The sequence below is a fragment of the Strix uralensis genome, chromosome 1 (assembly GCF_047716275.1).
Source record: "Strix uralensis isolate ZFMK-TIS-50842 chromosome 1, bStrUra1, whole genome shotgun sequence".
Taxonomy (NCBI): Eukaryota; Metazoa; Chordata; class Aves; order Strigiformes; family Strigidae; genus Strix; species Strix uralensis.
The window spans coordinates 152,591,321-152,607,974 of NC_133972.1; positions in this window are offsets into that span (position 1 = coordinate 152,591,321).

Consider the following 16,654-nt stretch of genomic DNA (forward strand, 5'->3'; position numbering starts at 1 on the left):
TCAGGGAATAGACTGATGCTGGCTGTGTGCCTGTTGTACTAATACAGTGCACTCTGTGCCAAATACAGTTTATTTCCTTCTTGAAACACTGAGAAAATTGAGGGAGAATGTATGGTCCAAAGTATGGCTTGTGACACAGCTGTAGTCAAGTCTTGCACAATTTACAAAACCAGACTAATCTGGAATGTGATTAAAAAAATTCATCCTTGTCAATTTAGCTTGAGTTGATGTAGTTGGTTGTTGATTTGTTGAGCCATGATAACCTCTGAACAAGCCCCGCTGCTTGGAATTTATTAGTTTCAGTGCAGAACTCTGAGTGTAACTAGAGAACTTTCAGTTCTGAAGTTAGTTTGGTTAGTGTGGTATTGGTGTGGAGCTCTGCTGCACGAGCCATGTCCAGAGAATCTCTTTATGTTCAAAGACCTCTGTGCACTGTTGCTTTCAGACAGGTCCCCGAGTTGAGGAACTCAGAGGACCAGGGTTGCCTAAAAATGTTGCTAGAGAGATTGTAACAGCATGCTGGAAAAGAATTTTAAAGTTAGGAGGGTACCCGGGGACTGTATTTGTATATTAACCCCTTTTCCAAATTCATTGGGTGTAGTCTTGTACAGAGCTTAGTCTTGTCATCAAGTGGGGCACCCTCTTAGCATTCCAATAAAAATTCTGTTTTCCAAAATCAAGTCTTGCTATGACTTCTAGGAACATGTTAGTTGTAAAACCAGTGTAGGTGTGGGCTGGGGCTTTCTGGTTAGAAGTCAGTCATTTGGAATTTTGGAGGTGGTGTGCACAGTCTGCCTATTCAGGATCCCTGGCCATGGATTTGTATGCTGTTGGGCTAGCTGCTGTTGATTTGTCCCTTTTGGAAACCCTTATGGTTGGTCTCCAACCCTTTTTGTGGCCATCCACCAAAACTACGTAATGTCAATATAGTAGTTGCCAAGTGTTGGCAACTCTGCTTGCAAAAAGTGCTCATACAAGTCTGTCACAGGCCATCACCGAAATGGTTTAGAAATTACATTAAAGGAGGTGGAGATCTTAATTTTTTTATTTGGTGGGGTTTTTTTATTTTTTTCCCCTCAGTGATTTGAGAGGTGTAATCAGGCCTCATCTTAATCACCTTAAAATCATGATATGCAAAAAGAATATGGCTGCATGCCATCTCCGTGTATGAGTATCAGTGTATGTAAAATAAAATCCTTAGCATCACAAGATCCTGAAAATATAAGGAAACTGTTAATGATTGATTTCAAAATTTTGGTGTGGTTGACTGAGGAAGGAAGAAAGAAAGAAAAAGGGAGATGAGGGACTACTTCCTAAAGCAAATGCAGTGCCTACATTCCTGCTTATTAAAAAAAGATACCTTCCCAGAGTAAGAATATATACAGAAGTTATTTAAAGACTGTTTTGAAAGAGTAATAACTTCGTTGAATACCAATTTAAATATTTCTGTATCATAGCCTTGGTGAATGTTAGCTGTTTCATGATAAAGCGTCTATGGAGTCATCAATGTTATATTCCTGTTTTTTCACAGCCAGGCTATGTAATGATACAGGTATTTGAATAAAATGATTTCTTTTACTCTGTATTTTCTAGATATCTAAAACAAGCTCAACTGCCACTCAGGTTTCTGAGGTCTATATGAAAATGGATAAAAATTTTTAGACCAACTAAAAAAATTCCACAGGAGTGTTTTTGCTGGTGTCCGTGTGGGTTTTCTTCACTTTCTTTGTGGTAGCAGAATCCCCTGGCGTTTCCCCTCGTAGTCCAAAGGATCGAAGGCTGCTGGGATTCTGTATCTGCAAGCCCATAGCAATACAAAACAATACCTGTGTGCACAGCTACACCCAGGGTGCACTACACACAACACAAACTATAATAAACATGGGGAGAGAGCAGGGCCTTTACTGGCACCTGTGTAAACACAGGCTGCGCTGGGGTGTCACAGCTCCACCCTCTTCCTTCTCTTCCAGGCCAGGAGTGCAGCTCAGCTGGGCTGTGCCCACACCTGCAGTGTGCGTCTCGTAGCTGCTGTCAGACAGCCCCTGCAGGGACCAGCCAACAGCCCCTCTCTCCCAGTTGCTGGCCCCTAGACCCTCAAGTCCCTCAGACATGTGATCCTGCTCCAGTGGCCCATGTTTATTCCTATTGTCCCATTCACGGACTTCCCACTTGAAGTTTGCCAGCATTGACACATGCATGTACACAAGACCAGGTAGAAGCCGGGTGTGATAAGTTTCAGATGCACTGCAGCGATGAAGTGTGAGGCTCGTGCACTGAAGCATAATCAGTAAGCTGTCTACATGGCACTGGCTCCCTTTATCCTCTTTGCCCTTGGTTTTTCCATGCTTGTTTCTCTCCAGTCTACCTTAGTTCCTCCCTTAAACATCCCATAGTAAGTTTTGCACATTGCTGCAATTCCCTTACAAAAAATCTCATAATAAATTTAATGTAGTCCCCACATTCTCATCCCTCCTGTATCCTGTAAAGAAGTCTAGTACTCCTTTAGGTAACACGACAGTTTGTATGTCTTTCTAGTGTTTCCTACACTTGTTTTAGTGGATTTTGCACCAGGAACAATGATCTGGATCATTCTCCTTCCATGGTTTTAGGACTAATGAGTTGGTGTGCTTGGTTTTCACTAATTGTCCTTCAGATCCTTGGTGTGGCTTTATGGTTAATTTGCTTAGCATTTAGTCAGATAACTGAACATGTTCTGTTATATGAAAATATCTCTGCAGTGCCTTCTGATCCTAGTTATTGGACCAAGAATGTGGCAGTTGAAGTAGAATTCATCTTGCTTCACCTTTGATGTCTACAGTAAAGGCACGGTGAGCAGCTTTGTGTACCTGATCTCACTCTATACTTGGAGGAGATAAATAGTTATTTTAGGGGACATTTCTCCCATACTTCAGACATGTATATTATGATTTAAAACCTTGGTTTATTTTATAAATAACATTGTGATACAAAAGATGGCTAGTTAACTTGTGAATATCTGTCTAGGTTTGGACAGAATTGCACACAGGTGATTAGGTTTAAGGTGAGCGAAACCAGTAACAAGTGAACACCAGTCTTTGCTGTTTGGCATTGCAAAAGTCTAAAAACATTTGAAGGGAGATGAATGAGGTTCTGTAACTGAGGACAAAGAAATTTCTGCGGATAATAGCTTGTGGGAAATGAGCACAATGTTATACTAGAGAAAGATGGAAAAGCATTTGAAGAAGAGGAACTTTAATTAGAAAGAAAAGACTCTGATGTGCTCACCTAGCATTTCTGGGGCTTTAGAAGGTATGTGAAGAATTCTAGGACAGAATCAAAGATCATAGTTCAAATACTACCAACTGAAAAATGCTGAAAGTGTCAATCCTTACTATATTAAATGAAAAAATACTTTTTCTGAGTTGAAGATCATGTTCTTTATATGCAGTTTGAAACAAACTTAAGGACTTACTTTCAAAGGTGATGAGTAATTATTGTTACAATGACTTGAAGCTGAGCTGATGTTTTTCGGTGCTTTGAAAGTTTGATGTGGGATCTCTGGATTTTAGGATGAAAGTGGAAGATCTTGTGTTTTGAAGCTTTTCCTATATTAATAGATGTTAGTATACTTAGTGATTTCATTTTGTCCAAGTCTGGAGCAGTTTCAGCAGATGCAAACGATGTGTTCTCAGTGGGTAGATGTATATGATCAGGAGTTTATAGCATGTTGCATCATGTTTTCTACTTTTAGGGCTTGTGTGGGCAAAACCAAAGATCTTTCAGCAGACAAAAGAGCATTGCTGATTATTAAGAAGATAAATGGATGGAGATGGTATTTTGACTGTCATTGTAAAAATGTGATTAAAACCCACAATGTGATAGAAAACCACAGATTTAATATAGATTTAGTAGATATGCTGCACTCATGTATTTATTACAAGGCTGACATCCCAGCCTCTAACTTGAGTTCAGGCAGAGTGGAATTATTTGAAGATGTGACTTTTTTCTAAGAGCCTTATTGTAGAATAAGACAATTTTTTTTCAGCAACCTGAAAAATACCGTTAATTTACAAAACAGCATATAAAAGCTGTCATGGCGTAAGGTACAAGTGAATGGTGGGAGGTAGCAAGGGTCAAGGGGTCTGTTAGAGAGACCATTGCATCAAATACTTGTGCAAGACAAGTCCACTAGTTCATGATAGAGCCAAACCTTATCAACAGCTGCAGAGTCTTGGTCTGAGTGTTCCTGCTTTTACTATCTGGGGCAAACATCCCTGGGTAGCTAGGCAGCAGCATTCGGTCATTATTCATTTCCCTTTCACTCTGTCCTGCATGAACAGCTGTTTGCTGTTTTTCTGCCCTTTGAGATCTAGGGTAGAGATTGAATAGTACCTGAGGATGAAATCACTTCTTTGTATTTGTAAAATTGTTTTGATCAGAGGATTACATATTTTCCAGCTTTACAGTTTTCTTTCTCTTCTGTTTTTGTTGTCTTCACATCCCTGCTTCCCTAAATAGTGCCTCAGAAATTCTTGCTTTCTCTATGGCCATCGTTGACTTGGCTGTATCACTTAGCTTCTGCTAACCAGAAAACAAATGCTTCTGTCTTGAGGTTATTTCTACCATATAACATTATCTGGTGGAACATTACCCTGAATCCCTCCAGAAATGAGGATCATTAAGCTTTGGAAGACCTATGGTTGCTTTAATCATTTGCAGATGCCTATGGACCTACGCTATGGCGTGCATAGTGTTTGGGATGTATTAGGAGAAGGAAACCTGGTCTCAAAAATGCTTGGAGGGTAAGAAGAGAGGAGATCCAAAGGGGAAGGGTTATTACCAGAATGTAACAAGGTTTTGCAAACTGGCCAAAGGGGTGGGGTTTGGCATGGCAGGAGCCGGGGGAGCTACAAGGCACAGATGGAAGAGGAAGGAGCATGTCAGCAGTTTTCTCACTCAGTTTGAGTAAAGACGATAGGGAAAAATCAATCTCTCTTATGCTGTATGAATGTAAGACAAAATATCTAAAATGCCTACCTTTTTTTTCCCCCACAAATGGGATAATCCAGCATTTAAGTCTGAAGGCAAAAGATTCATTGGCTCAGCTGGATATCTAAAGGTATCATATTTATAGACCAGCTATTTCAGGAATGGAGCCTGTGTTCTTTTGCATCACTTAAGGCAAAATATAACCTTGGCAAACAAAACCACTGGCAATATTTGCAGTTGCGTCATTCTCAAGTGAGTATTTAACATCAGAAAACGTTAGGACATTCATGATAAGCCACTGTTTTTACATAATCCTGTCAGTTATGGCTGTCCAGTGGCTGCGGTACAATATCTTGAACAGAAAATGTTCACTATCACAAGTTAAAGCAGCATGGAGTAGGTAACTGGATTATGATATTGATGTCAAACTGTGGAATAAAGTTAATACAGTAACTGGGTGTATAAATGTGATTTGAAACTAAGGTTTAATCAGAAGAGGTTTTTTTTTTTCCCTTGGGAATAGAAAGAATAAAACCAGGAATCTGGCTCAGTGACAGTTCTTTAAATTATGGACAATGTGTAGTAATTTGCTTCAAAAGACAAATACCTTTATGGGGTTTGTGCCTTATTCTGTGGAGAGTCTTTTATGTGAATTGCCCTAGACAGAAATTTTGACTGAGCTCTGTACATTGCAGAAATGTCACAGTGCATTTTGGACTGAGTCAAAATTCAATTAAGTCACACTAAGGGATGCATTTATGGTGACAGACATGGGAAAATGTGGCAGAACAGATCAGAATTAAACACTCAATCTATTAAAAGAAGTTTTGTTAAAATGTTTAGTAGCCAAAGACTTTATTCACAAGATGGGAAGAGCTGAAATAGTGTGCAGTGGGATGCTAAGCTAACCAGTTAAGTCTTTCAGCAAGAGATATCTGAATGAAGAAACTGCAAATCAGTCAGGTTCTCATTTTATCTGTCTGTCTTAATTCAACACACTTTTCATATCAGAAGCATGAGTTCAGCTGCCTTTAAGCTGTACTATCAGAAGCCAATGCCTTTACAGTTTTCCAGATTTTCTTGCAAAACTGCTCCTTCAGTGAATACTCTGCTGAAAATGTCCCTCTGGTTTGCTTGGCTTTGGGAATGCCAAGGTTCATGTGTTTTGGGCCATGCTGTGAAGGCATGCCCAGTCCAAGAACAGGGCCTGCTTTATTCTGTGCGGCGACATCTCTCTGAGTAACCAAGGGGAATACCAATGCTGAAAGCAGTTTTCCATCCATTCCTTCCTGACCTGCAGGTATATGTTTAATGCATAGCTACAAAAGACTCCTAGCTTGTCATGGAGGGCGTTAGATTTCCCTGCTGGAGGCCAGCCATGGAAAAGCAAGGCTTTCCACTTGAGTCATTTACTCACAGATGCAATCATGCAAAAGTTGCTGTTTTAGTAAGTGAGCTAGTAACACTTCTCAAGACTTCCCTCTTACAGAGCAATACAATCATCTGAGGTCACACTGGTGTTCACCACATTTTTCTATTGACTTTCTGACTTCAGGACATTTTATTAAGTTCTGACAGTTCTTTAGCAGTATACCATCAACAATGTCCAGATCTACACATGCATGACCTGACCACAGAATTTCACTGTCTTGAAGATGTGTTACCTCCAAAATACGGTAAATTCAATATTAACACCAAGCTAACTTGTTGGATGTCTTGGCCCATCTGGTGTCTTAATGCAAATCACAAAATTTTCTGGGTATTGTACAGAGTCATTGAAAAATTTCGGAGATCCTCTTGAAAGCTTTCTGAAAGTCAACACAATCTAGGTATGTTTGGTATGTGCCATGTGTTGCTGGTGTGCATTTGTTCAGTGACAGTGCACAGCCTGAAAATACAGTCAGCATAAGATCAGGCTGCCAAAAGTAATCTGTTCTTAAAGTACCTGAAGATGCAGTGATGTTGCAAATCCAATTCAGTGTAAGTATGTAGAAGAATTTTCTGGAGAGTTCTGTGATGCTATGTCAGTTTTACAGTTGCTAAAATTGTCTTTCAGTTAGTGTTTTGAAGGCTTTTCTGTAGTGGACTTACTCTCTTGTGCTCAGTTCAAGATCTAGAGCATCATTTTGTGTTCCTCTTTGCTGCCTTCTTTGAGCAGATCTGATCTGTTTTACCCTACACTGTGCCTTCCAGTTCTTCATTTGTAAGCCACTTTCAGGTTAATGCAAGATGATTTTCTCACACACTTATTGTCTTATTTGAATTATCCAAATTGATTTTTTTTTTCAGGTGACAAGGCAGTTTCAGTATGCAGTGAAAGTCTCCTCTCCTCTTTAATTTTTTTTTTTTTGATGGTAATATTTCCTCATTTGTTTTTTATTAATTCATTCTAGCTATGATTAAAATCACTTGCAAACTCTTTGTGGTTGGAAGACAATCCTCAGGAGCCCCCTGTTTGCTGCCTGCAAATGTGAATGTCTTTTCTTCATAACCTTTTATTCCCTCTTTCCATTTTTAATGGCATTTTGGCCTGAGCATTTGGGAGGTTCTGCTTTGCCAGTCTCTCTGATGATGCCACTCCGTAGCATTGCAGTGACCCACCCCTCCTTTACTAGCTGTTGAAAAATACCGGAAAATTCTTAGTTCTACTAACATGTTTTACTAAAGATAGAATTTTTTTATGTGAAAGCTGTAAATGAAACTTGTTTTTTAAGAACTGACATTTAAATTCAATACATTTGAGTGGTGATTTTATTTGCTGCTTCTGCAAGTATTTGCTTTAAATTTATTTTCATGATGGCAGTACATATGTCATACTCATTGTCGGCACATGCAACTTTACATGCCCAAACATTCAGAAGAAAAAAAAATTTCTGCAGGTTAAAACCTGGTATGCCTGTGTTTTTGTTACAACCGGTCTGATGTGATTTTGTGGGCAGAAGAGCATGTTCTTGCCATCAACAGATGATTTGGTTATCAAAGTTGGATGAGCTCTTCATCGGTGCTGCCGTGTGAACAAATTCCAGGTACCCAAGTCATGTTCACTCCATAATTAGTCATCCCTACTCTCCCATTCATGCCCAGCCATGTCAACAAGGGCATGCTGCTGCTGACGAGGTTCTGTAAGATGTTTTAGGAAGTGGTTTTGTATTGTGGTAGCACTTGGAGGGTTTTCATCCTCACCCACTACCTTGAACTGTTTATCTGCTCCTTTGCCGTTAATTGGTTCCTCGTCTGTCTCGCAGGGCTCTTTACACGGTGTCACTCACAATCAATGCAACTCTCTCTTTCCCTCCAGCTGGGGAACCTGAGTAGTTCATGATTTTATTATTGTTCTTCAATTTGATACAATCTGTTCCTGACCATCTGTACCCACTCATGCTGAGAATATCAATACTGTAATTTTCCATCTCCCTCATAACTTGAGCTGATTTTTCCAGCTTGCAGCATTGTATGTACATGCCAGAATCTTATACATAACATGGAGTGACTGGAGCAGCAGCTACTTCAAGGTTCGAGCTCCTTGCTGAGGCAGGATTGGACTGATGCTAGTTGCACAGATTCATCTGGGACTATCCACTAATCCAAGGAACTGAGATAGAAATTGTCATGGAGACAAAGTGAAGACTGAGCCAGTAATATTTTTAAAGAGGAAGGTGGTCAGCCTTGCATCCAGCTCCCACGCTTGAAGAATCGAGAGAGAAATTTCTGTCTGGCCTCTATCTTTGATGTACCCAGCCTTGGTAGACCTGTCGGGAGTTTACATAATCCTGCTGACATAACTCTTTGGATCAGAGTCTCCTAAGCAACCCAACACAGCAAGGTACTAGTTTCAGAAATGGGGAAAAATGCGGGTTTGGTCTGTGTGGGGGGTGCGTGTGTGCGCGTGTGTACTCCACATAATTCTGGCAATTTGTATTCTAGTGTACTCAGAATTAAGCAGGTTAATTTAGCTTTTCCTCTATTTGTTCATATCTGGTGCTTAGAGGATTTTGAAAATCCTATTCTCAGCCATCAGCTAATTTCATTTACATAGAAAATACTACAACTGTTATATGTTGTCTGGTGGACTCTTGTATTATTGGTTTTATGAAATGTGTTTTTTCTTCACATCATGTCTTGAAGTAAAACTCTTTTAAATGGCATGCGATTAGAAATCTGATAAATTACGTCCTTTTAATATTTAACTAATCCTTCAGGTCCTGCAGACTCCTACATTTGTGTGTGTGTGAGAATATGACTGAAAATAAAGATGCATAATTGACTATAAGAAGAGGTTTCAGTGATGTTATAAACCACGGGAGTGAAGTTCAGATAGTTTATGGTCCAGTTAACAGAAACTCTCAATAGAATTATATTTCTATAAATCAAAATTTGTCTGTTGCTTATTTTCTATATGTGGTTCTGACTCATGAATCTATGCCCTGTAGAAATTTCTATTCCTTCTTGAGTCATGCAAATGTTGCCTCCTATTACCCCAGATCTTGCTTTCTCCAGTGATTAGCTCTGTTGCACCCTACTCTGTTGTCATATATTTTTTACTTCATGTAGCATCACCATTTTGGGAAAAAAGAATATTGTGTTGATTTTTCTTCTTTTTGAAAAAATAATGTAGAATTCGTTGCACCAAAATTGGAGAAGTACAATAGGCAATCAGTATATACATGATGTAGAACCAAATAGGAAAAGTTAATGTAAACACAGAATACTTTGTTACTTCCTTCATGCTTCCTTCATCCTGCTTCTGAGGATGAAGGTCTGAACACAGCAAAACATCATTGATAAGCACATGTGGGCATTATCAGATAGAGAGAGGATATATTCCTCCCTTTGAAAGGGTTTAGTCAGGTAGTGAACAGGTTTACCTTTTCCTCTTTAAGCTATTCTGTGAAAAAGTAAAGCAAAGTTGAGACATCTTTGCATATGCTTCTCATCGTATGTACTGATACAGTAAAAAACATGACATAAACCAATGGAGTTAAATAGTTGCTGCATATGAAATCATGGACAGTAACAGTGCAACAGGGCAATAGCAGATGAATATATGAAAACCTAAGATGCTACATCAGGTGGACAAAGTCACTGGAGGAAACTTTCTGACTAGAAATGAGAAACAGGTCCATGTGTCCAACGCATCCTTGTTGCTTTCAGGATGTGAGTCAGCGGGGTCATTGCAACCTGGCCTGCAGTCATCTGCTACTACAGGTTAGATGCAACAATTCCGTTTTTAAATCTTAGGCTGCATCTGCTGAAGGATAGTAAGAACTTAACTTTTTCTTCAGTAATAGGAAGGTTGAGGTGTTGAGCAATGGATGTGCTTTCAGTAACAGACAGATTGGCAAAATCTGACTGCCTATTTTGAAATGAGGTGGTCAATGTCCTGCTGCAGACAATGTCCTAAATGACTTTTTTTTTTTTAATTGAAGTGTATTGTCTTTGGAATCAGATCAAATGTCTTATCTGTTGGTCAATAAAGGGCAACACAGCTGGTGACAGGGCTGGAAGGCATGTCCTGTGAGGGGTGGCTGAGAACTCTGGGTTTGTCTAGTTTGCAGAAAAGGAGGCTGAGAGGCGAACTCATTGCTCTCTACAGGTTCCTGAGGAGGGGAACTGGAGAGGGAGGTGCTGATCTCTTCTCCCTGGTATCCAGGGACAGGACATGTGGGAATGGTTCAAAGCTGCACCAGGAGGAGTTCAGACTGGACAGTAGGAAGCATTTCTTTACCAAGAGGGTGGTCAAAGACTGGAACAGGCTTCCTAGAGAGGTGATCGATGCCCCAAGCCTGTCAGTGTTTAAGAGACTTTTAGACAATGCCCTTAACAACATGCTTTAACTTTTGGTCAGCCCTGAACTGATCAGGCAGTTGGACTAGATGATCACTGTACGTCCCTTCCAACTGAAATAGTTTATTCAATTCTACCAAAGACATCATTGGTAAAGCTTGCAACCTGGAAACTGGATCCATGGTCTGTATAGTTAGGGAAAGCAGGGGAAAACCCTTAGGTCACTGCTGTAAATCATTATGTAAGTCAAATGTTGACTTGTCCTACACTCCTCTTGGAGCACAGTGATTTTTACATAAGTAGCAGTGCTTTACTTCTGTATATAACTCATTTTTCTATATCTTTTATGACTGAGTTTCGGATATGGGTGTGTTACAGGCTATTCTTTATGGTTTTTGAACTGCTGACAGACATTAATGCTTTTGAAAATGATGGTGAATGACAGGTGAATCTCTATGAAATCCATAGTATCACCAACAAAATGCCATCAATTGTTATTGATGGTTTCTTGCTTGCTGTCCTTTGAAATAGCTGGCACAGCGGAGGATACGTGCGCGGAAAGGTGGCTACTCATCAGAACACCTCATATTCAAGACAGAAATACAGGAAAGAATGCACCCAGATACTAGAGGAAATTATTTGGATATTTACTGTTAACACATTGGTGGAAAATAAAAACAAAAAAATTAATCTAGCCACTGTTATGGAGAGAAGTACAACTAATAATGAGACAATCATTGTCAGGACAGGACTGCATTACTGAAGCAACTATAGGCATCTGACCCTCAGTGCAGCTGGATACCTTCTTGCTTTTGTACATGCAACAGGTTTATTGCCCCCCTAAATTAACCTGTAGAACAAATTCAATCCACTGTGTGGTCAATTCTAGAAAGTTTCAATGCCTGCTCATTTTGCTCTATGGGAGAGCACATAAATTTACTGTGGAAATCTTCCCTGTGCAAAAGTAGAGATGTGGCTGGGAAATCTTCCTGCGCAAGTGTGTATCCTGTTTGGGCTTTGTAGTACATCAACTTTGTAGCACTAATCCAAATTCTAGTAGGGCAATTAATGAAATAAAGGCCAAGCAGCAGTTTTAGCTCAGTGCTGTATACTTTATAGGTATTAGGGTAGTTACTTGTACTGTTCTTTTTCCTTTCCAACTCATAAACACCTGCTTTTGAAAGTGTCATCCACTAATTTTAAAGTGGGTGTAGTCCCTTTTATAAGAGACAAGGCAGGCTTTAACAGCTGATAGTCTAAAGCATTGTCTCACTAAGAGGTTCCTTGCACACTGAGAGTGAAATAACCCTCTTTACATTCAAAAAAGGAAATTCATTACACTTTCTTTTTTTTGATATTCCTCTATGAAATGCAAGATGAAATGTCAAAGATTAGCTCATCTTCCCTTCCATCCCTTCCTTTGCAAGACAATTCTTCATAGAGAATGCGCTTTTTTCTGTCCACTGTGAAAACAGATAATGCGTCCAAGCTGCTGCTTCTCCTACCTCACTATTATCAGGAATAGCTGGAAATGAAAATATAAATTTATAATCCATTAATGTTTTAAATATCTTTGCTGTCTGTCAACTATCCTAACAGAGACTTTTCACATCAATTTGTAAGATACGGTAGCCTAAGGAAGGTAGCAGTTGTACTCAAATGTTGTATATTTTCTTAGACTAATATTGCTAGTAAAAATAGCCAAGCTTTTGTGCACATGAATCTCTTCTCAGAATGTTTTGATTTCCTACTTATTAGAAAATCATTATGAATGTAATCATATCAATGTAGCTATTGAATGAATCTTGTTTGAATCATACTTGTGCTTTTAAGTGTGGCAGAATCCTGGTCTGGAGAGCCGAACACAGAGCAGACATTGTCATGTTACTGTGCATTTGCTGACTCTCATTTGCCCTAATGCAGTATTTCCCTTAGCCTAGTAAAATGCCAAAGTTGATTAATGTTCATTAATACTGTTCTTCATAAACTTCTCATGCTGCACAATTTGATTTTGTCTGAGGTATGTCAACTAGTATCATAGGGAGCTTTTTCAGGAAAACAGTATTAGAGAGTGTCAAATAAGTGCTAACAATCTCAATACACAAGAAAAATTGTTTTCCAACTATGGCTTTTGCCATTCTAGTGCCTTCTCTTCTCTGGAGTATAAAATGAACTTTCACAAAATACTGGCTCTTTTCTTCATGTATCAAAGCCAAAAGTGTAATGAAAGACTGCTTGAATAATAAAATAAAAATGTCTGTACCCTTATGCTTTTAGAAAAGCAGTTTAGCAGTGCTACCACTTCTGCCTTTACCTATTATTTGAATTAATTGAACTTTCTGATTATTTTTCTGGTCATTTGGCAGATGTGAAACCTAGATAGGTAGATTTCTAGATAGAACATACCATATGCTAAGCTTTAATTATCATCCCTTTCAGGCATGTTTTCATTATCAAAGCTGCTATATTCCAGGTCTGTGAGAATTAACCTTAGTTGAATATCCAAACAGCTAATGCCCAGCTGCCTTTAGATTCTGAGGAGAATGGGCAGTCAAACCAGTGTTTTCTCTCTCTCGCTGAGAGGGAGGCCACTACTGAAACTGAATGCAGTGAGAGAAGGGCCTCAGTAATGGGCTGGTTTTGCATGGATGGGCGTTACCTTGAGAAGTTCCCGCTCGTGTGATGCTTTGGGAAAAGCTTAAACAGCTCATCCCCAGCATTACCCCTCCACCTCCAAAAACCTCTCTCCTTATTTTTCTTCAAAGATCAATTTAACCCATCTTACAATAATGTTCTTGAAAAAAAACAGTCATCTTCCACTTATTTAGTGTTGCTACCTTTATCTTACTGCTGTCTTCTCATTTCAACCCGCTGCATGTATCTGAGTTACTTACCCATTACATTTTGTCTATGGCTCTTTGAGCTTTCTGTGTCAACAGGCTGTTGTCTGTGCTATTTTTTCTATCAGTATCTAGGGCACTAGACTCTTCATACATGACTAGGATTTCTAGGTAATATTATTATTATTATTAATAGCAACAATAAGTCAGGATATTACTACTACTTGTAATAATGAATTGAGAGACAGAATCACATATTATACTCCATAAAAATATAAAAAGCAAACAATCATTTCTATCCTGTATAAAATCAAGAGATTTGGGACTTTCAAGCTGTCACTACAATAGGAGTGAATATATTCCTGAGATCTGGTACAGGATACTCTGTACCAACTCTGGAGGATAATCTTCTGACTGAATGAAAAAAAATAAAAATCACATCGGACTTAAGAATACAGTTGTTTCTTCTGAAGTAGCTTGAGTTTCAGAAATGTAGGAGGGGTCAGGGAAGAGGGATTAGAAATCAGCAAACAGGGAAGGCCATGCTGCATCCATACTTTACAGGAACATGTGATAACGTTCTCAGCACCTACTGTGCTAATGTGAGCCCATGCTTTATGTGTTGAATAATGTCTATAAACTCATTATTTGGGATTTTGAAACCTGTATAGTATCTGACAACTCTGAACAGCTAAAAAGAAACCAAAGTGCCTGAGTTTGGGACAATTTGTATTAAATATCAATGAATGTCCTGTGAGTGACCAATAAGAACAGACTCTTGTATGGTTTTGGTAGGATTCTTGAAAATTAGCCTGACAATTGCTACAAAACCAAAATCCTTGGCTTAGTACTATCAGGGCTTGTTAGAGTACAGAAATTAATTTACTGCCCAACAGTAGAAACATTAGTGGTACAGGTCGAGAGTCAAACAGAAATGTATAACCAAAGAACTTCATTGCACAGAAATTCTTTGAAAAATTCCTCCTTTGAGTTTCAACTGACTAACTGAATAACAATCAAAACTGAGTTGTCAAATTCAGACAGAAAATATTGAGTAAGTTTAAGATCCTGTAAAGACTTTTACTTACACCTTTAATTCAGCATGTTATATGCCACACTTAGTTCAGTCAGAATATTTCAAACTGAGCATGTAAACAGAATTGCAGAAATGAGACGTGATAAAGTTTTTAGAATTGATCATATTTACAATCTTATGAACTGTATTTCTGTGTATAATTGCTCTGGACAAAACATCCCGAGTCCTAGAAATCATGTTTATCAAGTATCCCATTCACAGAATCATAGAATAGTTTGGGTTGGGGGAGACCTTTAAAGCTCATCTAGTCCAACCCCCTGTAATGAGCAGGGCCATCTTCAATTAGATCAGGTTGCTCAGAGCCCCGTCCAACCTGGCCTTGAATGTTTCCAGGGAATGTTTCCACACATCTGCCATCTCTCTGGGCAACCTGTTCCAGTGTTTCACCACCCTCATTGTAAAAAATATCTTCCTTATATCTAGCCTGAATCTATCCTCCTTTAGTTTAAAACCATTGCCCCTTGTCCTATCAGAACAGGCCCTGCTAAAAAGTCTGTCCCCATCTTTCCTGTAAGCCCCCTTCAAGTCTTGAAAGGTCTCCCCAGAGCCTTCTCTTCTCTAGGCTGAACAACCTCAACTCTCTTAGCCTTAAAATAGAAAACAATCTGACCGATCTGAGCCTTTCTTCAGTTTTCAGCGAACTGTGCTTATAAAACACCTACATACCAGGGCCTCTCCCACGTCACATTTCAAAATACAACCTGGATACCAGCTCCTCGGTCCACTGACAGGAGGCAAATCAATCTCTTGCCACCCAAGCTGATTTAGGAATAAGGCTGTAGCTCCTTCATACCACCCACAGCTACCATTATGCCCACGGAGAGCCCCCACTCCTCTAATACAAAAGGTTTTTGCTAATGGTACTTCCTGAGCAGAGAAAGGTTTTGGAAGTGAATAGGATTGAGTTACACTCTTCAGCACAACTTAAGGACTTCCCCCTTCTGAGCCAGTGAAGTTACCAATCACATGCATGGAGAGGAGGAAAAAGTGGGGGCACTAGCTAAGAGACCAATGTTTTTCCATCTACTGCAGACAGATTGTTTACACCAGTGAAACTGGGAGGGGCTATTTCATTGAGATAGTTGACTTAGGGGTATGGGTGGTCCTGTGTAAAATACGGATAACCCTCTTGTAAGAGAAATGAGAGTAACAAATAAGGAAAACTAACTTTTACCCATAAATATTTATCATTCTTCAAATTACCGCAGGGAAGTACCCAACTAAAAGGAATTTGCTTGGAGCAGAAAAAATTGCATATAGAGTAAGCAAAATCCTCCTGAAAGAAACCAAATGAAGATGTAAGTGACATTATACAATATAATTAGCTTCCTCAAGTTAGACAGGGGTAAGCTGGGGAAGATCCAAGACTGCACTGGTAAACCAGTCCATGATGGTTTGATAGCACTTAGTATAGGACCTGGGAATCACAAATTGTTGCAGCGTAAAGTTTTGTCCTTCCTCAACAGGAATTTCAGGGGTCCCTTGCAAAATGCCTCCAGGAAGAGTCCTACAGGATGCGTTTCTTGGTGGTTATATATCTGATTTGATTCATCAAGAGTCTGAGTACTGGAGGTTTTCAGCCAAGAACATGTTTTTCATTTTCTTCATTCACTGATCCATAACAGAATACTTTAAAGTTCCTTTCATGTCAGCTACATAAAGATGTTTTCCAAGTGTGAATGTTTCAACTTGGGACCAAAAAATAATGGAAAGAATGTTACACTGGATTTCTCCCTTATACAAAAGATTATAAAGCAGATGTTAGCGTTACCTTTTCAGGAAAGAATTACACTTAACATGCTTGAACGATGAATCTACCAACTCACTCTTGTAGCTGCTATGAGGAAGGAAATGGGAGTAAGTATAATGAGACCCTTAGTGAAAGACATTTTGTGGTGATATAAAATCAGGTTACAATTCTACCGTTTCCTTGGGAACACCTCTTGTCTAACAGAACTGGAAAGGA